Source organism: Heteronotia binoei, chromosome 2 (genome assembly GCF_032191835.1).
Source record: "Heteronotia binoei isolate CCM8104 ecotype False Entrance Well chromosome 2, APGP_CSIRO_Hbin_v1, whole genome shotgun sequence".
Taxonomy (NCBI): domain Eukaryota; kingdom Metazoa; phylum Chordata; class Lepidosauria; order Squamata; family Gekkonidae; genus Heteronotia; species Heteronotia binoei.
The window spans coordinates 156,813,052-156,838,943 of NC_083224.1; the positions used below are offsets into that span (position 1 = coordinate 156,813,052).

The following is a 25,892-nucleotide window of genomic DNA, read 5'->3' on the forward strand; positions in this document are numbered from 1 at the left end:
GACAGATCAGGGTAACCAAGGGATGACTGGGATCAAATATGCTTAGATTTTGTCAGTTAGGAGGCTGAGAATGAAATGGTTAGACCAAAGGCATCAAGGGTTTCCCATGACCTGTTCCCTTTCTGTGCTTTGCATACCCTTTCTAGAGGTATAACACATTTTCCAGCACTCTTACCTCTGCTTGTTTTGCTCAGCTCTTGCAGGCATTAAATTCACATTACAAATGAAGGAAATATATTTTGATAATTGCAGCAGGTGTGGAATAAGAAAACCTCTTTATTTATGTAAATAATTAAAATAAATGTCAGCAGAGCTACATCCTCTGCTCATTTAAGTCATTTTAATGATACATAAAATATAAAAGAAGACTTCAGCAAAGGTCTCTAAAGAGAAAAGGGCAATACCACTAAATAAAGAAGGATTATCATGCTGGGGTAAACGTGAAAGGAGATGGCATTTATACAAAATGCAATTTATTTTGACAGTAATTTTCTGTATTTCCCCTGCTATTATTGAAGATATATGTGTTTGAATTAGAGCTTTCTCCATCTGAGGCCAGCTGTTCATTCTCTTTGGTCCTGCAGTGAAGTCACACTCCTCTGTTAATGGCTTCACAGTTTGCTAGCTGAGGGAAAAAATGGGTATGATGTCATACATTTGTCATTTTTTTTTTACCTCACTGCAGGGTCAGCCATGAGAAGGAAATGGGCTGTGAGGAATAAAAGCTTTGCTTAAGAAATAAACATTTTTCAGTACCAAAAATGAACCAAAACTGGTGGGGAAAATAATCAACAGAGGCGTGAATGCTATATAGACTAATGTATATGAAGGAAATATTTTAAATACCCCCTTAGAAAGGTGTTTGTTATTAATAGGCCTAAGAATACTCTTTCCTTCTAAATCAAGAAATCAGTCTTCCTGCTTTTTATTCAAGTGAGAGAGCCTAACTATAACAATGCTTTCTGTAAATATTTGTCCAATTTCCCAGCACCTCTTCCTCTTAGTTAAATACAGATCCTCTTGTGTTTGCCCTTGAGGAGTACTTTCCTGAACCGTGTTGGGGTGGAGGAAATTATTGCATTGCATATGAAAAAGCACATGAAAAAAGGCATCTGTGTTGATCATCTCTTTCATATATGTGTATCTATATGTTTTGTAAAGAGGGGAGTACCAGTACTACAACATCACCTCCACAACACGCATTTTCCATCAGTAGTTATTCAACGCTAACACATGCAACAGAACAGCAGGAACCCTCCCCCTGCCAGAAGTGCAAGATCAAAAGTCTGAAGCACTTATTAAGGCATTTCATTAAACAAGTGATAACAAAAACTGCTCAAGACATGGATGGAGGCACAAATACCTTCAGCTGTTGTCAAATGAAGCTCCAATTCCTAGTCACCCAAAATCCTACTAAACTTGTGACCCACCATACTAAATGCCACTCATACCAGCCAAATGATGCACAATAGCCCTTTTGTTTTCCTGTCTCAGACAGAAAGCAAAAACAGGGTATTAATTTATGGCCTGATAAGTATTTGTTTACCTCTTCTAGACTCCATTGGGCTTGGCAGATCACAGGATGTGCAATAAAAACCACACAATGCGGCTCCCATCCATAGGCAGGCTGCACAGCCTTGCATCTGGGGGCTGTTTTACCTCCTCACAAGGAGGAGGAGCGGGCAGGGCATCATCTGAGGTGGGGGCGGAGCAGGCATGCCCTAGAGGCAGGCTCCGCTCCCTCCTCTCAATCTTTACTTCGTGCTCGAGGAAGGCAGAGTGCAGCTTGTGTGCTCTTTCCCTGGCCATGGCTGCTTGTAGTGAGCCGCAGTGGTCTTCAGGAGAAGTCTCATCGCATCAGGAGCATCTTTGGGAGCGTCTTTGACGCAGCAGTTTGTCACTGGCTGCGGCGTTTTCGCACAGCCAGCGTTTTTGTGCTTCCCCTTTTTGTTTTAGGGTGTCTTGTGGTACCTCTCCCCTTTTGAGGGTGCTGTTCGCCCCCCACTTTTCCCCTCTGTTAAGTCGGCTGAGCAAACAACTCCCTCCCCACCCCCACCCCATTTATATAATCTTCTGGGGGAGTGCATGGTTACTTCACAGTGTGTGGGGCTGTTCTTCCAGACAGTGCAGTTTGGAAGGAGGCCTTAGCTAATCATGGGTTTAATGGGGTAGCCATTTTATTGCAGCTGTTCAATTCTTCCTCCCTGTCGCTGGGCAGAAGAGTGGCCATTTTGTAGATAGCTCGGGGTGGCCATTTCAAGGACAGCCTTTATTCTTCCTCCCTGTCGCCAGGGAGAAGAGCGGCCATTTTGTGGATTGCTTGGGGTGGCCGTTTCGAGGACAGTTTTTTTATTGGGATTCTTCCTCCCTGTCGCCAAGGAAAAGAGCGGCCATTTTGTGGATAGCTTGGGACGGCCATTTCGAGGATAGCTTTAATGTTCACCACAAGCCTCTGGTAGGGCGAAGGCCACATCAGTGAGGGCAGTAGATGGGCTTGCCATTGTTATTGGGCACATTATCATGCCTAAGGGACAGGGCAAATCCAAGGGCAAGTGCCCTGCACTGAGACCACAGTGGCCTGTTCCTAAGCGGTCAGCACCTTTGCCTTCATCGTCTGATGAGGAGGATGGCACTTTCGAGCAGTCTGTGTTAGCCAGAATAGCCGCTTTGGAGGGGTCGAGTAGTAGGCAGCCGGTCGTATTGGGTGTAATGGGCCTGACTTCCAAGGAAGACAAGCAGGCTGCTAAGAAGCGCTTCCAAGAAGAAATCCTTAATTATTTGTCTTCCCTTGAAAGCAGGTCTTCTACGGACAAAATGGAGGGTGTGTCGCCTCTTCCAGCAGAGGTGCCCAATGAGGATGCTTCGCAGAGTTTGCAGTTGGGTAGGGGTGAGTTTGCACAACACATTACCACAGCTTGGCCCTGGGGGCCGTGGGGGAAGTCGGCCACCTTTGGGCCGGTTGCCAAAAGCCAGCCTGCAGTTTTTAATCATTCCCAGCCTTGGGCTTGGGGCTTTAACCTTTTTCAGTATTTCAACATCATTTACAAAAGCTATAATAGCTTTACTGGCCCAGCCTGGCTTCAATATGATGAGGAGTTCAGAATGAGGTCAGCTTTGAACCCGGCCCTTCAATAGGATCAGATTCAGCCACAGCTGTGGCTGCAGGTTATGTCTCCAGCACGATCTAACCTGGGTGATAGGTCAGACAGTGGACACGTTGTTCAGTGCACAGCCACTGCTTCTGGTGCCCACAGCAGTGTGGGGCAGGTGGTTCAAACCCCACCTGCTTTGTAGGGAGTTTTGGTCCCAGGGGGTGTGTGGTAAAAAGAACTGCCAATACAAACATGAGTGCCTTCTTTGCGGGGGGTCTCATTCCTTCACGAATTGTTCCAGGGGTAGATTCCGGCAGGGACAGCACAAGTAGGGCCCAGGCAGTACAGATAAGCCATTTGGTAAAGGGCCCCAGCTCAATAAGGGCGACAGTGCTTGAGGCATGGCTCCGTGATTATCCAAGGGTTGAAGATAGGCTTTATTTGTTAAATGGTTTTAAGTTTGGGTTTAGAATTCCTTTTCAGAGCCCCAGAAAGCCGTTTATGGCCAATAATTTGAAGTCGGTTGTAGGGATGGAGCACATAGTTCGTCAGAAGATTGGGAAGGAATTAGCCAAGGGTAGAGTGATTGGCCCATTTTCTGCACCCTCTGTGAGTACCTTGGGGGTCTCCCCGTTGGGCCTGGTGCCTAAAAAGGCCCCAGGTGAGTTCAGATTGATTCATCATTTATCTTACCCCCACGGGGAATCGGTGATGAAGCCATACCAGAAAATTTGTGTAATGTGAGGTACACATCTTCTGACCAAACGGTGCAGATGGTAAGGCATTATGGGGTAAGGGCTGAGTTGGAAAAGTGCGACATAAAGTCCTCCTTTTGCCTCCTACTAGTTCACGCTTTGGATTTTGAATTGCCGGGTTTTCATTTTGAAGTGTGGTTTTATATGGACAGGGCCCTGCCCATGGGGTGCTCCGTTTCTTGTGTGGCCTTCGAGCGCTTTAGCTCCTTTTTAGAATGGGCAGTGCGCTCGTTTGAGCAATGTGGTGCATTATCTGGATGACCACCTGTTTGCGAGCCCCTTAGTCTCCGGCCAGTGCGCCCATTTGATGGCAGCCTTTGCAGAGCAGTTGGCAGAGCTGGGGCGTTCCTCTAGCCCTTCAGAAGATGGAGGGCCCTACCCAGCCACTGACGTTCCTGGGGGTTGAACTTGATTCATTCCAACAAACTTCACGCCTCCCAAAGGACAAAATTCTTGGTCTGCAGGAAATGGTTGCTCAGTTTTTGCTGCGGTAAAAGGTGACCTTGAGGGAGCTGCAGCAGTTGGTGCGTCACTTAAATTTTGCGTGTAAGGTAGTAGCTCCTGGTCACCCCTTTTTGAGGAGGTTGTGTGATGCAATGGCTGGATTATGCCAGCTGCATCACTGAATCAGGATTTCATGCAGCTTGCAGGAGGACCTTTTACTATGGAAGGAGTTTTTAACCTTTAATGGTGTCTCCTTTTGGAGGACTGAGTTACAGCTGGAAGCTGAGCTGCAAATTACATCAGATGCAGCAGGGTCCCTTGGGTTTGGCATCTACTTTCGCAGACAGTGGTGCGCAGAGGAATGGCCCCAGGAATGGGTAGATGCAGGGTGGAACAGAGATTTGGCTTTCTTGGAGTTCTTCCCGATCTTGGTAGCCATTTGGTTGTGGGGGAATGAGTTGGCAGACCACACAGTCCACTTTTGGTGTGACAACTTAGCCATGCTGCATGTTATCATTTCCCTCACTTCCAAATCCCCCAGGGTGATGAGGATGGTGCGGGCCTTCACTCTTCGTTGCCTGAGGCTTAATATTGTATTTTTCGCCAGGCATGTGCCTTGGGTGGCTAATGGGGTGGCTGACACGCTCTCCTGCAAACAGATGCAGAGGTTTTGCCAGCTGGCCCCAGATGCAGATCTTCTTCCAACAATGATGCCCCTCAGGATATGGATGATTGGCGGGTTGAGGCCAGCAGAGCAATAAGTCTTGCCATTGCTCCTACTACCAGAAAATCATACAACAGGGAAATATGCCAGTTCGAAAGCTTTAGGAGCAAAGTTGGTTATCAAAGGGGATGGCCCCTTCCAGTGGAGCAATTACTCCACTATAGTGTATCTTTAAGGCCCAGGGGATTAGCAGTTCAATCTATTCGGGGCCGGCTGTCTGCGTTGGCCTTTGCTAGTAAGGCTTTGGGTTTCCAGGAGAATATTGGTGACTTCTGCATTAAGAAAATGTTGGAAGGTTGGTCTAGAGAAGTTGGGCCCAGGTGGGATCCTAGGCAGCCGATTTCCCCTGCAGTTATTAGGGGTTTATGATCGGTCTGGGGCTGGGTGTGCGTGTCGGAGAATGAAACGCTGCTCTTTCATGCTGCCTCTCTCGTGGCATTCTTCAGGGCTCTCTGGATAAATGAGGTGACGGCTCAGTCCAAATGGGACGTTTCAGGGAGGGCCTTGATGGCTCAAGACATTCGTCTGGCTGGCGGATCTGTATATGTTACAGTTCGTCATTCCAAGACCGATCAGCTGCAATGGGGAGGGGGTTACTATTAGTTTGGATTCCTGTTCTGATGTTGAGATCTGTCCCCTAGTGGCTTTAACATGATACATGGTTGCTCGTGGTTTGGGTGCCAGCCTGTTGTTCCATCACAGGGACTGCAGTCCCCTGACGAAGCATCAGTTTTGGACAGTGACGTGCAAGGCCCTTGCTATGCTGGGCCTGTCAGGAGTTAAGTTCAGTACCCATTCCTTCCATATCGGAGCAGCATCTACGGCTGCTGCCCTGGGGTACTCCCCGCCTTCCATTCAGAAGTTTGGTAGGTGGCGTTCCTCGGCCTATAAGGGCTATGTTCACCCTCTTGCACTGCAGTAATTGGCATCACATTATTAGGGGGCTATGTTATTCATCGTTTCTTCTTTTCTTAGGTGCTGTGGTCCATGGAGAGAGACGATGTGTCCTCATATGCAGACACAACTTTGTGTTTTGGGCTGCCCATCGGGCCAGGAGGACTTCGGCCGGGTCACAGCTGGGGCTCAGCAAGTGGGCCACCATTGAATGGCATAGACGGTGGGGTCTCCATTGGTCAGGCCTGTTGCCCCTCTTGTTTGAAGATGTGTACATGTTGCCGCCACATGTTGTGGTGATACATCTGGGTGGTAATGATTTAGGCTCAAGGGAAAAGCCCTTGTGTTGCAGGCCAAAGATGACTTTAGAGTCATCAAGAGGTGTTGGTCGCAGGCTTTGATCGTGTGGTTGCCCATGATCCCACGACAGATATGGCGTGCGGCTTGGGACCCATGGGCAATTGAGAAAGCTCACCGCAAAGCCAATTTAGAACCTAAAAGAGCCCTCGAGGGGGGTTTCGACCACTTTCTTCCTCACCCTGGGATCCGGGCTGATTGCACGGATTTATACAGGAGTGATGGCGTACATCCTTCGGACAAAGGTAATGACGCCTTTTTAGAGGACTTGAAACTTGGGCTTAAGGAAGTGTTGGGCGTTTAGTGGGCACAGCTGCCTAAGCAGAGGCTTGGCCTTGCAGTGACTAGGTTTGGCCTAAACTTTCATTATGCAGCTCGGTGAGCACCTGTAGCACCCCAGTTTTGGGGCATGGGGTCTCACTAAATCATTCCTGGATCATGCAGGACAGTTGAGTGATGAAGCGGACTGCCTTGGGTTTGCATGGATTGATTAGCCCATTAGCCATGTGGCTGGGGGTTGGAACTCCAGGGCATAACCTTTGCTAGGCCGCCCTGGTACGAGCCATGTATTTTGGCTATACCTAGGGCAGGGTGGCTCGCCCGTCATGCAACAGGGGAGGGGTATTTCGTCCCCTGGCCTAGCATGCTGCCTGTTGTGTTATAGCCCTTGTGTTAATGTAATAAATAAAGAAAGTGTCCCTTTAGTTACCCAAACCCTTGTGTCCGTCTCTTCCTTCCATCTGGGGGGGCAACTGGGTTTCCCCCCTCTAGGTTGCAATCAACAAGAGTTCACTTTTGAATTGGTTGCATAATCTGCTTGTGTCCACTGAACAGAAGTCAGGAGAAACAGCATGACAGCAAAGTTTGCTGATGACAAATTATTTAAGCCAAACATTTCTCTCCCTGAACCCTCAAATGCTTTCCAAAAGTTTGAATTATATCCCTCATCAATCTTTCCTAACTATAAACTTCTACTAAGGAAATAAGAGTCATCAACATAACAAAGGAAGGGTCAGCCAGCAGAACTGCAGTTTTAGAGACAAAGATACTTTCAGTTAATGAGAATAAATTTTGTCAACAGGGCTTTTTTTCAGTAGATTGTACCAAAGGAACAAAACCTCCTCTAGTATTTGCAATCCTTCCTGATTGCCAGATACTGCAAAGCAAAACATTTGTTTCTGTTATTGTCTGCATGGATGATCATGAGGGAAAAGGGGAAGGCTGGGTCCCTTCATTGTTTCCCCATTTCTGCAGTCTTGCCTGCCAGCATATGTAAATGACCCCAAAGAATGACACACACACTGACATGAACAGGGCGCTTAGTCAGGTGTCAATTCAACGTGTTCTCCCAAAATTACTGTGTAGTGATCAGCATACAATGTAAATCATGTGCGCAGAAACACCAACTAGGACAATGTTTTTCAATGGGAAAATCATCAAACTCTTCTGATAGGATAATGTCCTGTCAGGTGCATAGCTCCTGCCCCTCTATCTCCTCCTCTCCTTCACATTGGCTTGAGGAACATAAATAACGTCAGTGGGACACCAGAAAATGTGCAGAAGATTAGTGATGTTCTTTCACTATTTCTGAATATTATTAATGTTCTTTTTTCAGCTAGTTATAGTAACCATATTAACAAATGGATGCACGACCCTTGAAAATCAGCTGATGGCTGCTTCTCTCCTGTGTTCCCCTCCAGCTTTCTCTGTTTCTGAGAGAATTTAAAATTCTAAAGAGTTTATACATGATTAATTCTGTGGTTTATACATGATTAATTCTCACATGATTAATGTAATCTATTTAGAGGCTCAAAATCAGGCATAGCTAGGTGTTCAGCTTGCTTAAACTAAAAGACACAGACATTTGATCTGACATCCAGAGTCATTAAAGTCTGGCTTTACTAGATCAGTGTTGTGGTTTTTGCTTGTGCATTCCAGTATAACTAGTATAACAAATATTACAATGGTAAGATTGTCTTACTCTTGTCATCTCTTGAAATCTATTTCAAATAAAATCTATTTCAAATAAAACCATATCCATAAGAACTTGGTGTTCCATTTCTTCTAATGTTTATGTTCTGTGTGAGCTTCATACACAATCACATGCATGCCTTTTAGAAGACAAATTTTATATAGAATATTCTACTGTTTTAGAATTAGAATTAAATAGAAAGGAGTATTGTGCCTTTCAAAAGAATATTCACTGCCTCAGAAAAACAGCTCTCCTTTGGAGATGCGGGGGCACTACAGTCACAAAAGTGTTCAGCCATTCAAAGTGAGGTCAGAAAGTACAGTCTTCACTTTGAATCTGCTTTGTTCTTTTATCACATAGCTTAATATGGTTGGCTACATGATACCCATAATCACACTGTTATCAAGGCTATTTTATCTAGAAGAGAGAATACACAAAAAGCAGCACAGACAGAACTGGATCCTATGGACAATTTCCACAAATGGAAAGAGAGTGAATTTCACTGGTTCCCCCTTTTCCAACTCTCCCCTTTAATACTCTTTTGGGGATGAGGCATTTTGGACTTCAATGGGAAAAGAAGGAAGAGAAAGTCATGCTTTGCTAATAGACATCAGCAGAAGCTTCTGATGGATGCCAGTCACATATCATTCTGTTAAAACAGTGAAACTTACCTTGTTGATGCCAACTTTGGGAAATCTATCAACAGCTAGTAATAGGGTTTTACCAGGTGGTCACATGGATGCCCTCTGGAAAGTAATGTAGGCTCCAATATTCAGTCTAATTAATACAGAGCAGGTACAAATTGTCCAGCAAGATTATGTAATATTTATATGTAAAAAAGATTGCTTGGGATGAATTACTGGTATACCTAAGTAGCAGAATATTCATACATCTATGCCTAAAGGCTGCTATTGACTTCTTTCCAACTAGTCTTGATGTTCTTCCAGCATCTTTTTTGGTGTCCTTCCAGCAGCAAACACCCCAAAAGAAAAAAAAATGTAATATTCTGAAATATGTGGTGAATGCTGATTTTCTATGTCTTTGACCTAAAGTTTTATGTGCAAACTAATCCCAGTAGGCCATGGCTCATATGCAAAGCTCTCACTTGCATGAAATGGCTCCATAGAACTGCAGTTTCTTTAAAATGGACAGCAATAGTCTAGGTTGCCTATAATAAGGCTAGTCAGCACATAGTTCGGCTGGCAAAAAAGTGTTCTGTTTTTGTTCTTAAATGGCACCAAAGTAGCACCAGGAGGGACAGTGGACATAAGCTATTGGAGAGAATATTTATGCTGACTGATAGCCATATTAGTAAGATTTATGTGAGGTCAAATAGGAATGACTGAGGAAAGCAGCAAAAGGAAGAACAAATTGGACTATGTACATCAAAAAATGATTATTTAACATCCTTGTGTTTCAAGTAAGAGAACAATCTACCAAACACCATTCTTACACAGATTTGGTTTGTCTTCATAAATACCCTATATTTCCCAGGATTCACCTGAGAACAGAATCCAAAGTGCTATGAAAAGTTTGGAGGAAGAAAGAGGGGGAGTACAGGAGGGCAACCTACAGTGCCATCCCAAGCTGGTCTATTCAGAATTCTACTCAAGTCTATTTAAAAGTCGCTTACTCCCCAGAAAACAGGATTGCATTTAAATATCCTCCTCCTGGCCTTTGCTTAGCTCGCTGGCGAGGCAGCTCCTTCTGCCGCCACTACCAGTCATGAGGTAAGCAAGAAGGGAGGAGAGGGGAAAGGAGATTGATTCCGTCAAACCATTCTGACCCCAGCGTGTGGCTAGAGAAAAAGTTTGCCAACAGGTTAGAGTTCCCTAACTCAAGTACAATCTAAACACATGGGGGCACATCCATCTATAGTTATGCTTGATATAAGCTTAACTAAACATATCAGAAACATCTTCTAAACACATCAAAGTAAAGGACACTTAACAGTAAAACATTTGAATATGCAATCCAGAATGTTTTAATCAGAATATATGTGACAAATCCTAGAAAATATCTAAACCCCCTCAAAAATGACATTTCCCCCACAGGAAAGGGATGTTGAGGATAGCCCCCAGTGCTATTTGTAGCTTCCATGGACGTTATTGATTATAATTCTGGAGATACTATCTAGATTTGCCCATTAAATGTGAGAACTATTTTCATGCTCATTTTCCAACACTAAAATATCCAGAGGCCAACTGGTAATTAAATGGATAGCTGGATAATAACCATATTGCAATAGGAAAGGGTATTTTCATTAGAAAAATGATGGAAAATTTGAAAATATGAAATAGAATATCACTGAAGAGCTTCGTGACAGAAAAACAGTGTTGCACTTACCTGTAACTGTTGTTCATCGACGTCTTCTGTGCATACACAATGTGGGGATGCACAGCAAGACGGACGATGAAGTATAAGATCTGATTGCACTATAAAAGGGTAAATGGTGTCTTTCCATGGGGCAATTTTTTGACAAAAAATATAGGGCAGACATAATGTTCCCAGAACATTTTTTATTAGGAAATAATAATCCATAATTCAGAAAAGACAAGGAAATTACCATAAACTAATTATACCTTGCCAGATATTAATTCAACACCATAACAATAAGAAGAGGGAGCAAAAGTGTTCTTCTGTTTTCATAGTAACTAAAATCAACATCCTTAAATCCGCTAGGGGAAAAAAGATTTTGATACATTTTATACATTAGGACAGTGTAAAATCCCTCAGTATGCATCCTTTGCTAGAAAGAAATTACCTTGCTTGGGTTAGGGGACAGTTATTATGCTTTGGTTACATTCAGACTTGACTACTGTAAGGCTTGATTACATATGGCTGCTTCTGAAGACTTCTCAGAAATGTCAGCTACTCCTTAATCCTACACCATGGTTGTTAATGAGGACAAACTGCAGGCAAACTGCAGGACCATGGACAGCTCTAAAGCAGAATATATTCCAACAGTGTCTGGAGAACCAGACTGAGTTCTTAAATACTGCAGCAGGCTCAGACAGATCCTACCAAGGAGCGCTTCTTAAAGGCCTTATACACACACAATTGAGGTATGGCACTCCTACAGTACTCTATAACTGCCTTGGAGGGTCTTCTAAGGTTTCTGGTGAGGTTTGGAGTGCTTTCACACACACTAGAAAATACACATTGCTCTGTGACCATAAATAAACTGAACTGAACATTTCCAGTCCACTTTCAATGCACTTTGCAACTGGATTATGAAATGCTGAACAGTTGTCCAATCATTCAGCAGTAAACACTAGCATAAACCAAATGAGCCAAGCCAAGCCAATCATTAGTTGATCCAAGTGGCTTGCTGCAGTGATTAGGGACTAATTAATGGTGGCACTATCTTTGTAAAACTCTAAGACAGTCCATCAGGTTTACACACTTACTATTTTCTGGATGCCACTACACCTTTCTCTTTCTATAAGTATTTGCTTCATGGTCACTTCTATCTTGGTTGATGGCAGCACTCTGAGCTCACAGCAAGCGATAAATTAGTGAGCCGCAAAGTATAATGCAGGACTTCATCCACCTTCCGATGAAGTCTCTCTACATAATATTGTAAGCATAATGGGATGGCTAAAGTTATAGATATTGTAATAGTTGTATGTGTTGGATTGTTATTGTTATATTAATATTAATAAATTTATTTAAAATTGAAAAAAAAAGAAAAAAGAAAGAAGGCATAACAGTGGTTTTTGATGCTATGCTGTTTATAAATTGGTTTAGTTGGACTTATTTTTATTTTTATTGTCTTTTATCAGTACAGCAAGCTGCTCTGAGAGCTTTTTCCAGAATGGAGGATAGAATATAAATATTTAAATAATTAACTAAATGATAGCAGCCATTATCATATTATCTTCAGTAATATATTAAATCCGCATACTAGTTGCACCAATTATAGTGACAGAGGGAAATGGAATTTTTTTTAAAAAAAAATCTCACACTGTTCTAATTATTTTTTGCAAGCATCTAATTTCTTGATCTGGTTTCAAAACAGGCAATCTGAACAGCGTCTAAAGGTTGACCCCCATTTTCTTGCGGTCTTTGAATTCTATATGCCCCCAACAGTTAGCATTAATCTTTACCTTAAAAGCTTACTAGCAAAGGACACAATATGAACACAGGCAATTAAAGTAGACCAGCTCACTCACTGAGTGCGTCAGCATAAACCTTGCATAGACATTTTAAAAGCCTCATTTTTATCCAAAGGCAAAAATATAGTGAAAGTGAACAATTGTCAGATCTCCCCAGAGATAGCAGAGCTCTGAGGTCGGGTGAAAAATATTAGAAAAATCACTAGTGCAATTTTTTTTACATTGACCTTCTAAAAAACCCCAAAAAGCAACTGTCCTCCAGAGGTAGATTATTCATCAACCTCTATACAGATCCATCCTAGACCTCCCTCAGCAAAGACAGGAAGCATTTGGTGAATTACACATAAGTAAAGAGATATATATCAACCCGACAGGAGTCCTAAATTGAGGCAGTGCCAAACATGCTTCATTTAACAGAACAACTTATATTCAGTCCTTATTCTCAAAGATGGATGCTCACCACTCTGATTCAACCCACCAGGCATCCAGTAGTTTTCTTTATTCAATGTTTATATTAAGAAAGGGAGGGTCAATAAATTTATTTCCTAGTGTCAGCTATGATTGCAAAAGAATGTTCTGGAGGGGGGGGGAACTCTCATCTACTGTTCGGGTCACACTGCACTAACCAGAGAAAATTCTGGATTTGATTTTAGTTATCTCCAAAGATAACCATAGTCCAACCCAAATTTGCACTACTGCTTTGGAGAAATAAAACCAAGTTCAGTGGCACCTTAAGATTAACAACATTTATTTCAATATGAGCTTTTGAGAGTCACATCTCACTTCCTCAGAAAAAGAAGGGGAGTTGAGACAGAGAGGATGACCCTTTCAAGTGTAAATGCTCTGTGTAAGTGACTGGAATGGGGCTCAGGGCTCAACTAGACATGACAGCATCCTCATGGCCACCATTTAATGACTATCTTAGTGCGGGTTCAAGATGTTCAGTATGTTCTAAAACCTTTTACATGAAGTACCACATGAATGCAGCCATGTAGACAAAGAAAAGTCTAACCCTGTGCAATCATGATGACTGGCACTGCTTCCCAGCACTGATTTTACTTAGCACAGGGATCCATATGTCTTGTGCTATACTTGTGCTATACTTGTACAAGTATATACAAGTTGATGGGGTGTGAACTGGAGTGTAAACTGGGGTGTGAACTGGAGGAGACTGACCAAGAGAGAGATCTTGGAGTAGTGGTAAATAATTCACTGTAGATAATGTGATAGATAACTCACTGAAAATGTCAAGACAGTGTGCAACTGCAATAAAAAAGGCCGACACTATTCTGGGCATTATTAGGAAAGAATTGAAAACAAATCAGCCAGTATCATAATGCCCCTGTATAAATTGATGGTGTGGCCTCATTTGGAGCACTGGGTACAATTCTGGTCACCACACCTCAAAAAAGATATTACATCATGGGAAAAAGTACAGAAAAGGGCAACTAGAATGATTAAAGGGTTGGAACACTTTTCCTATGAGGAAAAACTAAAACGCTTGGGGCTCTTTAGCTTGGAGAAACATCAACTGAGGGGTGATATGATAGAGGTTTACAAGATTATGCATGGGATAGAGAAGGTAGAGAAAGAAGTACTTTTCTCCATTTTTCTGTCCTTTCTCACAATACGAGAACTTGTGGGCACTCAATGAAATTGCGAGCAGTTGGGTTAGAACAGATAAATGGAAGTACTTTTTCACCCAAAGGGTGATTAACACATGGAATTCACTGCCACAGGAGGTTGTGGCAGCTGCAAGCATAGCAAGCTTCAAGAGGGGATTGGATAAACATATAGGTTGGAGGTCCATCAGTGACTATTAGCCACAGCGTATTGTTGGAATTCTCTGTCTGGGGCAAGTGATGCTCTGTATTTGTGGTGCTTGGGAGGGGCAACAGTGTGAGGGTTTCTAGTGCCTTGGCCCCACTGATGGACCTCCTGATGGCACCTGGGTTTTTTTGCTACTGTGTGACAGAGTGTTGGACTGGATGGGCCTTTGGCCTGATCCAACATGGCTTCTCTTATGTTCTTATAGTGGAAAGCAGGACCTGAAAACAAAATTTGCACAGGGCCTAAAATTTGGGACACTTACGTGTACCTAATTATAAAATATGTAAGGAACTTTTTCTGAGTAAAAGTTCTGTTGGTGTAACCAAACTTAAATTGTAGTGATAAATTTAAGGGCTGGACATATCGAGCTGCTTTATACTGAGTAGGATCACTATCCATCTCAGAGCCAGAATAGGCATTACAGGTTTTCACTAATTGTGTCCAGATTCCTTTGACTCAACTTGCTCTTCCTGTAGTGACAAAGCAATTGGAGGAAATGTAACTTTTAAAGATCTGAGGCCATGTTTTCTGCTTGATACTGCAGCATGTGCAAGAAGGGTTTCCCGCTTCCCCCTACCGCCATTTTGATAGGCTGAAATAATGTTAGCAGGGAGTTTTTTATCTTAGTTGGAGAGAGGCAAGAACCTTACTCCCCCATACATCACAGTTCCAAGCAGAAAAAGAGTCTCTCTGATCTTTAAAATGGCATTCCCTGAAGCTGCCATGTGACTGCAGATAAAGCAAGTTGGGTGCAAGGAATCCAGACATACAACATACTCCTCCCCCACAAAAAATGCAACATCTAGTTTGGCCCTTAGCTCAGTGCTGTCTATGCTAACCGGCAAAGCCTCAGACAGATTTCTTTCTAGCCTTCAGTACCTCAGATTTGTTAACTAGAGATGCCAGGGATCAGGTCTGGGACCTTCTGTATGCAAAATATGAACTGAACAATTGTCCATCAGAGTTTAATGGTGCAATGGACATCTATCCTATAATGTTTATAGGACATCTATCCTATAATGTTCCAAGCCCATGATAAAAAACACAGACAAGGCAATATAGTTCAATAAATAGCAGGGTCAGTGACTAAGAGAAATAAAATCCACATTAGGTTATAGTTGTTTTACTTAAACCAAGGGTCCCAAGGGACCAGTACTGGGCTGCAGCCTGTTTTCAATGGGCCGTGCAGCCTTGCCACCCCCCACGGCACCTCCTCATCCCCCCACCTCCTCCCCCCTCTTCCCGATCAGCTGATTGGCCGGGAAAACCGCTGCAGCAGTGTCGAGGGATGCTGCCCTTGCCTCCTTCCCAAGTGGGAAGTCGGCGAGGGCAGCATCACTCGCTGCTGCCACTGCCTGCCACCCGCCCTTCCTTTCCTTTCCCATCCCTTCACCTCCCGTCTCCCTGTGCCTGGGCTCTGCAGCCGCGGCATGCCTGCCTCCTTCTCTTCCCTTCCCATCCTGTTGCCTTCCCCCGGGCCCTGCCAGCTGCAATGTGTCTGCTTCCTCCTCCGAGCCCACCACCGCCACCCACCCCCTCCTTCCCTTCCCTTTCTGTCCCGTCACCTCACAGGGGGGGGGGAGAGGTGATGGAATGGGACAGAAAGGGAAGGGAAGGAGGGGGTGAGAACCGCGGGCCCAGGGGGGGGTGAAGCACTGTGTGAGGTGCCTGCCTGGGGTGCCACATGCCCTTGGCTGCCACTGGCTGTGGCAGTTTTTCCCCCACAGCTTTTTAGAGGGGGGGTGGCTTGGGAGGACTTCACCACCCCCTCCCCAGCCTTAAAATGGTGAAAACAGAGGGGAGGAGATGGCGAGGCTGCACGGGGGGGGGGGGCAAAGGAGGAGGAGGATAGACCCAGGTGGGCAGTCGTGTTGGTCTGAAGCAGTAAAACAAAGTAGGAGTCAAGCTGCACTTTTAAGAGGTGGTGAGGCTGCACAGAGGGGGAAGGAGAGAGGAGGAAAATGAGGAGGGAGGAGGAAGCGGTGAGGCAGCACAAGGGGGCAAAGGAGGGAGGAGGAAAATGGGGGAGAAAAACAGGAGGGAGGAGGCGCTGCGGGGGGGGGCAGGCCGAATTGGGTCCCCCCACCCTACCGGTTCTGGGACTGTGGATGGCACGCCAGCCCTGGAGTCGGTCCCTGGGGCCAAAAAGGTTGGGGACCACTGACTTAAACGGTCAAAGGATCCGATTTTAAAAAACCAATGAAGAAATAACACAATGCTATTTAAGCCTATGTGCAATTTAAGCCTATGAAGACTTAAACATTAGAAAAAGTGCAAACACTTAAAAAAAGACCGAGCTTTTGCTCTATTCATCTGAGCCTTAATCCCTCTAACATTCATTATGGCTATGTCCCACTTAAACCAGAGGAAGAAGGAAGTTAGTACTACTTTAAATTCTGTTGCTTAATCACAACTAATGCAAAATGTATTGGGCTCTGACCCAGCAGTAAATGTTCAGCCATTTTCATATCATAAAACCTTACTTTGATTGTTTTTAGGAATAATTCTAGTGCCGCTTCCTCTAGGTTTCTGATGATCCCAACTGCATGGCGACCAGTACCTACCATGGCAAGTTTTTTTGCATGGTTCATTAACTACATTTACTAGAATACAAGCACATAACTTTTGTACCATATACTATACTAGATAGTCAATGTCTTTTATAATTAGAGTTGTCAGGCCTGTCACTATGGCAGGAGACCCCTGCAGGCATCCTAGTCACCATCACTGCTCCAAGCAGTAATGGATTTTTTTTAAATGGCAACATTGGTGGCATCACTACATTATTTCTGTGGCTAAAAAAAAACAGAAGCAATGCGGGTAACTCTAGGCATTGCTGGAAACTCTGGGTTGTCATTAGAAGTAAGCTGTTTTTGTGCACACCTCCATGTTATTTGGTATCTAAACTACAATGTGGAGAGCATTGAAAGTAAAAGAAATGAAAATTTATCTCTAGCCAAAAAAATACATATATATATGAAAATTTATCTATCGCCAAATAAAGTCAGTATTCAATCTGCAACACCTTAGCTATGTAAAACACTGCCTAGTTATCTCATGGATGATTAAGTAAAATGGAGGACATACAACATAAAAATTATGGCTGTCAAAGCATTGGAAAACAGATGACTCAATAATGATGTTCATAAATGTTATTCAGATTTTGTCAGTGAAAGGTGTGTGATGATTATTAATTAGTGATTTGTGTTGCTGGTAAAATACCAGCCCAGTTACAAGAATACTTATTGACCATGCATCTCTGGGATCACTGCAAATGAAATCTCTTTTTTTTCATTATGAAGTTAAGCATTCATGTGTAGCATTGTGTTTCCAATGAATATGCCAAGTACAGAGGGAGTCATTTCTTTGAATGATATCCCCATAGAGTCAGAAATTTAAGAATATAGAAAGAGAAGAGTTTTAAACAACTAACCACTGACAAGTTGTGGTATGTCATAATTACTATCATAAATTATTTTCACCTGGATTTTTTCGCTATGAAAATGTTCTCTCTTTTTAATATTTGAACTGCTTATTGTATAATTTAAAGTGCAGCATGGTGTAATTTAGCTCTTTTTTAAGTTGTTGGGCTTAGTCAAAAGGGACTATCTACTCTCTCACTCACTCACACTCTCAGAGAGAGAGAGAGAGAGCAAGGATCTCCGTAAGTGATATTTCTTTTCTGTGGTAACCTGTAGATAACAAGATAGAATCTGTGTACAGCAGTTTAAAAGGGCAAGGATACTGGAACTGTGCAATGTTATGGGCAGACTGACTCCTTCATTTTCACTTCAAAGTTCAAGACATTTAATATCAATTTTTAAAATAAATAAAGCAGTTCATTACAGCAAAATGTTATGAATCATGAGCCATATACCTGACCACATAGGGGATACTAGTCATGAGGGCTACTAGTCATTATGAATATCTAGTCTACAATATTACAGTCATGGGCTTTCTAGAGGCAGCTGGCGGGCTACTGTGTGAACAGAATACTAGACTAGATAGGCCTTTGGGCTGATCTAACGTGGCTTTTATTATGTTCTTCAGTGGCAGAGCACACAAAAGCATGTGCAGAGCACACAGAAACATGATTCCTATCCAAATAGCCTTTTCCACACATGTTGTACAACATATAAATGTTCCTTGGATTCTGCACACAGAGCAGTATTTGCAATGCCTCCTGCCCCTTAAACTTGGGAGCAGACTCCTGGTTTCAAATTCTAGTTAATGGGAAATGCCAGATCACATTAGCTGTTTTACTGCAAAGGAACTTCAAGAACAGAATGGAGAGAGAAATTGCTGAATTACAAATTATTATGAAATTTGGAACAAACACCTCCCCAGGACTGAACAGGGATATTGGTTTTTTTATCTCATTACAGATGCTAAACCCACTCTCAGAACTTCAAGAACAGAATGGAGACGGGAACTGCTGAATTATAATCTCTTGTGAAACTTGGAACAAACACCTCCCCAGGACTGAACAGAGATGTTGTTTTGTTTTTTTTATCTCATTACATATGCTAAACCCACTTTCACCAAGTATGGCGATATATCCACAGTATTTCAATGTATTTCTCTTTTAGGATAGTGTATCAGAATAATGCTTTTATATTGACATACTCAAACAAGGGATATTGGCTGTTTATCTCATTACATATACTAAACCCATCTTCCACTATATTTTAATGTATTTTTTCCTAATGGCAAACTGGAATGATGTATATATTTATGTTACATGTTAAAAGGTAAATTAGTTGGACAGGAAAAACTTCTGGGAAAGAAATGCCTTCTTTTTGACCCAGGTTTATTAGCAAAAGAATAATTAACAGGCATTCTCACATTTACTGTTTTATGGTTTCCCACGCTAATGCAACCCAGATCAAAGGTTTTCTGAATTTGTTAATTTTACTATTCTACTATTGGATTTTAACTTTGTACCACTTGGCATTCCAAACCCCGTCAGTTATATGTGGCTCTGCTTACTGTACCTCATTCCCCATCTGAAGAAGTGTGCATGCACATGAAAGCTTACATTCTGAATAAAACTAAGTTGGTCTTACAGGTGCAATCGACTCCTATGTTGTTCTATTAACCATCACTGACATTATCAGGAATGGAGCCCAGGGTACAGATCCTGGTGAACAGGGAAACTTGCCTAATGTTAACCAAAGCCAGTATCATTGTAAATGTAACATTTAACCAAAGCTGAAGCTGGAAAGGGAAGGGCTTCCTTTGTGAGGTAAGGGAGCATATGTCAGTTACAACATCTTAACCAGAGTTGTCAGCCAGTGTTTAAAAAGTCTGTTCTAGAAGAGACAATAGTTTGCATCCTCAGGGGTTGCTTCTTCCACTTTGAGCCCCACCCCTATGTCCAAGAGTTCAGATTGTCTCATGAAACCACACTCAGAGTGCCAAAGTCATGAGACCTTAACTGAAGCCTCGAAGGAACAGTGCTGAATCAGGAGAACCTGTGTCTTGGGGAACTCTTTCCCTAAAGAATCACAACAGGATCCCCCACTGCTGGTTTTTAGGCATTTAGCCAACTAAAATGTGTTTCTTTAAAGCACTCAGCTAGTTGTAATCATTTTGCTGTTGTTTCATCTTTGACATTCATTGGATGTGCTACTAGACCACTGGCTCAGACCAAGTGTAAGTTAAAATAAATTAACCAAGGAAATGCCTAAAAATGGGGGCGGGGGGTCATCCAAAAAGCATACATTTCAATTATCAAAGATATTTTCCAGGTTTAAACACACTGATCCATAACATGCACTAGATTATATGAAGATACAAGGATAAGATAAAAAGAATATATTAATTGTTCAGCTAGCATGTTTTAAATTTATCACAAGGACACCTCCAAGAATATTCCATGTGGGTTCTATATGGGATGTGATCACTGATAGTCATTGTGAGTAAGCCAAAATAGCTTTCAATGCTGTTGATAATGCAGAGGATCAGATGCCACACACACTTTATTATGTCACATGAGATGGTTTCCTTATTATAGCTTCAGATTTCTGGTTCATCAATGGCATAGCTTTATATAACATGCATATTTATCAATTAGATTAATCTATCTACATATAGAGTGTCATGACTAATGCTTCATCATGGCAAAATGTTAAATCAGCTAGTATTCAGAAAATATTCTGATGTCATAATACTTAATATAAATATCGTAGATAAGAAAGTTAGAACAATACTGGCACATGGGGAAGGTAGAAACACCATAAACACAGTTACTAAAATGGGACAATGTCTCACCGCAAGATTTCATTCAAAAATTGGAATTAGACTTTTAGCAGGCACTTCTGTTAATGTAGCTGACAACAATTATGCTGACAATAATAAATAAGTAGAGTAGGTTTTTATATCCCACTTTTCCCAAGGACTCTCAAAGTGATTTACAATTGCCTTCCCTCCCTCTCCCCACAGCAGGCACCTTGTAAGATAGGTGGGACAGAGAGAGTTCTGAGAAAACTGGCCCAAGGTCACCCAGCTGGCTTCATATGAATGATGGGGGAATCACATGGCGAAGTGGGGAAGATATGTTTCTCGCAGACTCCCCTAACCCAAGCCTCCAAGGACAAAGTAGGCAGCAAAACCAAACAGATTGAATAAAGATAGATGTCAGCTTTTGCACCAGAATCTTTGCCACTAAAAGCTAGGGCTGCCAATCCCTAGGTGGGGGTAGGGGATCCCTCGGTTTGGAGCCCTCCCCCCGCTTCAGGCTTATCAGAAAGCAGTGGGGGGGGGAATGTCTGCTGGGCATTCCATTATTCCCTATGGAGACCATTTCCCAGAGGGTATAATGGAAAATCAATCCACAGGTATCTGGGGCTCTAGGGGGACTGTTTTTTGAGGTAGAGGCACCACATTTGCAGCATAGCATCTGGTGTCTCTCCTTAAAATAACCCCCAAGTTTCAAAAAGATTGGACCAGGGGATCCAGTTCTATAAGCTCCAAAAGAAGTTGTCAATCTGATGTACATCTAGTCATTTTTCATTGTTTAATGTAATAGTTAATGTGAATTTTTCATATTATTTTACTGGCAAATCTTAAATCAGAGTTTAAAGTTTCTAAAGGTTTATGAGTCACATTTTAACTCAAGTGTATGTGTGCATGTGAGAAAGACAGAGAGCTTTATGACTAATTTTATTTTTTCTGATATAATCAAGTTCAAAGGAAGTTTAGAGGCAGAAGAAACCAGACTGAATAGTGGAAGTTAAACCTTATATTAGCTCCTCTGAATAACAAGAAATCCATTCACAGTGACCATTTCTTGCATATACCACAATTAGATAATGAACTTTTCTGCATATGTAAGAGGAAAATGCAGTCCAGAGCAATATTAAATTTGCTATATAAACTAAATACTGCAGCAATCTATAGGCTCATAACCTTTGCAAGATTCCACATTGAACATGTTCAACATATCCAGGAAAACCACTTGGTAGCATTTTTCTGCTTATGGAACAATTCATGCCATAAAGAACTTATTTTTCTAGGAGTGCACAATATGAAATTACAACCATCTCTGCCCTATGCCCCCACCCCATCATATTTTTTGTAAAAATTTCAGTGAACAGTTATGACAGGCAAAAGTTGATTCAAAAAAGAAAACTGCTGTGCCAACCTGCCATTCCCCTTTGAGACTTCAAATTGTTCAATGTGCCATGTAATGCTTTATTATACTTTAAAAAAATATTTTTCTTAGCCACTTTGAGAAGATATTTGATCATAAAAAGCAGGACATATTATTTCTAAGTACATAAATGAAAGATAGCAAACTGTGAAAGGCCTCACTTGGAGCATTGTGTTCACTTTTGGGCACCACATTTTAAGGATATAGACAAGCTGGAATGGGTCCAGAGGAGGGCAACGAAGATGGTGAAAGGTCTGGAGACCAAGTCCTATGAAGAAAGGTTGAAGGAGCTGGGCATGTTTAGCCTGGAGAGAAGGCAGCTGAGCGGTGATATGATCACCATCTCCAAGTACATGAAGGGATGTCATATGGAGGATGGTGTGGAATTGTTTTCTGTCATCCCAAAAGGTAGAACCAGAACCAGCAGACTGAAATTATATCAAAAGAGTTTTCAGCTCAACATTAAAAAGAACTTCCTGACTGTTAGAGCAGTTCCTCAGTAGAACAGGCTTCCTCAGGGGGTGGTGGGATCTCCTTCCTTGGAGGTTTTTAAACAGAGGCTAGATGGCTATCTGACAGCAATGAAGATCCTGTGAATTTAGGGGGAGACAGGGCTTTTTTGGTAGAAAAAAGCCCAGCAGGAACTCATTTGCATATCAGGCCACACCTCCTGACATCACCATTGTTTCACATAGGTCTTTTTTGTAGAAGAAGCCCAGCAGGGACACATTTGCATATTAGACCACACTCCCAACACCAAGCCAGCCGGAACTCCATTCCTGTGCATTCCTGCTCAAAACAAAAGCCCTGGGGGGAGGTATTTGTGAGCAATGTTCCCTCTGAGCTGCAGAGTCCTGTGAACAAAAAGTCCACTTTGTGAGTTACTAGCATTAAAGTTATGAGCTACTGCATAAATTAGTGTGCTCTGGGGTCATCCTTCCTAAACTATGACAAAAATGTGTGAGCTGGAGGCTAAAAATCTGCAAGCTAGCTCATGCTAAGTCAGCTTACAGAGAAGTTTGTGAGTTTCCTGCATTATGCAGGGGGTTGGACTAGATGACCCTGGAGGTCCCTTCCAGCTCTATGGCTGATTACAGACCGGCACTTTGGGCTGACTCAGAGACGCCTCTGAAGTCGGCCCAAATAATCCCTCCACACAGAAACATCTGCCAGGCCGCACTCACCCCATCCTTCCAGCCACTCCACCCGGCTCAAAAAGCAACCACTTTGAAAGCGGTAGCAAATATTTGAGCCGACTGGTAGTCGCCTCCCCGCCGTCTGGAAGGGGAGGGGTGCAAGTGTGGTGGCTTGGCAGTGTGGAACTGCCAAGACGCCCAAAGCTATTTCCAGGGGGGGGGGTTTAAGAACCCAATGAGAGCACTGGAGTGCTCGTGTGCATCAGCGCTTCCCCCCGAGGGGGAACAAAGAGGAATCCAGCTTCCTGATCGCCTTCCTGTGCGGAGGCGCCAAGCCACTTGACGGACCAGAGGCGGGCAGCATGTGGTTGAGTGTGTGGAGGCTCCTGAACAGCTCTTTTTGTGCCTGTCTGATTCGGGACACCTCCCAGCCACCCCAAAATGCCCGTCTGTTCTCAGCCTATGATTCTATGTGAATATTCAAATAGATCTCAGGCTAAATTGTGTATAGCCAAACTGAAATTAAGGCTTGGACTCTAGTAAAAGGGACAATGTTTACAGATTCTACTATCTCATTGCAATTCCCCTCTTCAACCTTCTCTGTAATATTTTTGTGGGTCTATAGATCCACTAAAGTGCAGAAGATTGCCATGAGATGGGGGAGGCCCACCCTCTGTACTCTCCACCCCTCAAATCTCCAGGAATTTTCCAGTGTGGAATCGGCAACCCTATGTCCTTCCCAGCAGCAGTAACAGTAGCAATGTTATTGCCCCCCAAGTTGGAATGAAGAGGCTGACAAAGTATGCTTGGTAAAATGGGCCACTTTATTGAACATAACCTTAATGTAAGTAGCACGGCAAGGGTTAACAGAAGCTGGACAAGCCCCAGGGTCATCCCATGACCCTTCCTTGTCCAGGTGTGAGCAAGCCACCCTGCCCCTGACATGAGCCACAGATTTGGTTCATGGCAGGCCGACCAGGCAAGATCATCCTACCCCACACTGGCATAATCACCCAGGAAGAGCCAGTCTTGTGGGGAGGCATCACACAATTGGCATTATGCAACATTGAGCCATGGAGCCCATCTGCCGCTCATGCTGATCGCTTGCACTCAACTGGTGCGGTGCCCTGGGTGCTCACCTGGGCTTCCGTAACCCCTTGCTCATTCTGCCAACACTTAACCAACTACTACCATCTGTTCCCTCTCTAACAAGCAGTACAAGGTAGGCAAAAAACACCTCACCACAAGCCAATCAGATGAGAGTGAAAAAATTCCTACCTGGCCCCTAATAAGGTGACCGGTAAAACCTTTACTGCTGCAAGGTGGGTGAGTGGGCCGACAGCCACAAATGAACTGCGTGGCTCGAAGCGGGGTCGGGACTCTTATAGTCCAAACGCTCCACCCCCGAAGAAGTCCCAGATGCCTGGGAAGACGGCGCAGCCTCCTCCTCCAACAAGGAGGCAACCGCGGCCCCCCAGCCTACAGCCACTGTTGTGGTGCGGCTGGAGATGGGCCGAATTGCCCCCCAAGTCAGAATGAAGATGCTGACAAAGTATGCTTGGTAAAATAGGCCGCTTTATTGAACATAACCTTAATGTAACTAGCACAGCAAGGGTTACCAGAAGCTGGACAAGCCCCAGGGTCATCCCATGACCCTTCCTTGTCCAGGTGTGAGCGAGCCACCCTGCCCCTGACATGAGCCACACATTTGGCTCATGGCAGGCTGGCCAGGCAAGATCATCCTACCCCATACTGGCATAATCACCCAGAAAGAGCCAGTCTTGTGGGGAGGCATCACATAATTGGCATTATGCAACAATGAGCTGTGGAGCCCATCTGCCTCTCATGCCGATTGCTTGCACTCAACTGGTGCAGTGCCCTGGGTGCTCACCTGGGCTTTCGTAACCCCTTGCTCATTCTGCCAATGCCAAGCCTCTGCTTAGGCATTAGCGCCCCACCGGGTGGCCCAGAGCCGCCCAAAGCCCTTGCCGAAGCTCATCCAGAAAGGCCCTGTTACCCGCATCTGATAGATGCACTCCATCAGGTCTATACAGCACGACGCAGCTGACTTGAATTGCTGGGTGCAGCAAGAAATTCCCCAGACCACCCTTCATTGCCTTTTGAAGTTCCTGGTTCACTTTTTTTTCCTAGCCCTTTCAATGCCCGCTGGCTCCCAAGCCCCTCGCCAGACCCGACGAGGCAGGAAGGCAGACCACACTAGGCGGACCCCAGGCCACCTCCCCACGATGACCTGCAGGTCCACCACCGCCTGTAGAAAAAGGGCCTTCCCTTTCATCCACCCAAGGTCATTCCCTCCAAGGTGTATGACCAGTATATCTGGAGGAGGACCCCTCTTCCCCTGAAAAAAGAGAGGCAGCAGACAAGGCCTACGAAGCCCACGGCAACCCTGCCACTCAACCATGGCCCATTCGCTGAGACCCAATTGTGAACCAATTGAAGACCTCCATGCATAGTGGGCCACCCAGAACACAAAACTGTGCCCACAGACGAGGATACGCAGCCTCTCCTGATGAGCCACAGCACCTGAAAGGAGAAAACAGTCAACCAAGAACCCAACATGCCCAACAAAGGCCTAACCTGTTAGAAAAAAGGTTAACAATTTTCAAACTGGAGGAAGCAAAGGGCGTACATAAGAGTGGTAGGCCGCGGAACGCCACCGACCAACGCCTGGGTACCCCATTGCCACCGCTGTGGAGGCCACTCCAATCCTGAACAAATGGGTACAAAATTTGACCCCCTTGAGCCCTAATTTATCCAAAGCCCAAGCAGTTACAGCTCAAAATTGGAATTTGGTAAGCGAGGCCCCGTCCCTATGACAAAATAAAGGACCATCTGCCTCCCCCCTAATTGAAATGTACTGCTGCATTGCCCTAACTGGGCACAATTCAGACTCGC

General features: G+C 43.8%; 1 long non-coding RNA gene across 1 annotated transcript in view; it reads right to left on the reverse strand.

Annotated features, from left to right (window-relative positions):
* Positions 1-256: 256 nt before the first annotated feature.
* The window catches only part of LOC132567671 (uncharacterized), a 51,315-nt gene continuing 25,679 nt past the window's right edge, over positions 257-25,892 (reverse strand). The window contains exons 4-5 of the long non-coding RNA XR_009555110.1: positions 8,910-8,984; positions 257-625 (exon numbers count right to left, since the gene is read on the reverse strand). This is a non-coding gene — a long non-coding RNA (uncharacterized LOC132567671). The remainder of the gene's footprint in view (positions 626-8,909; positions 8,985-25,892) is intronic.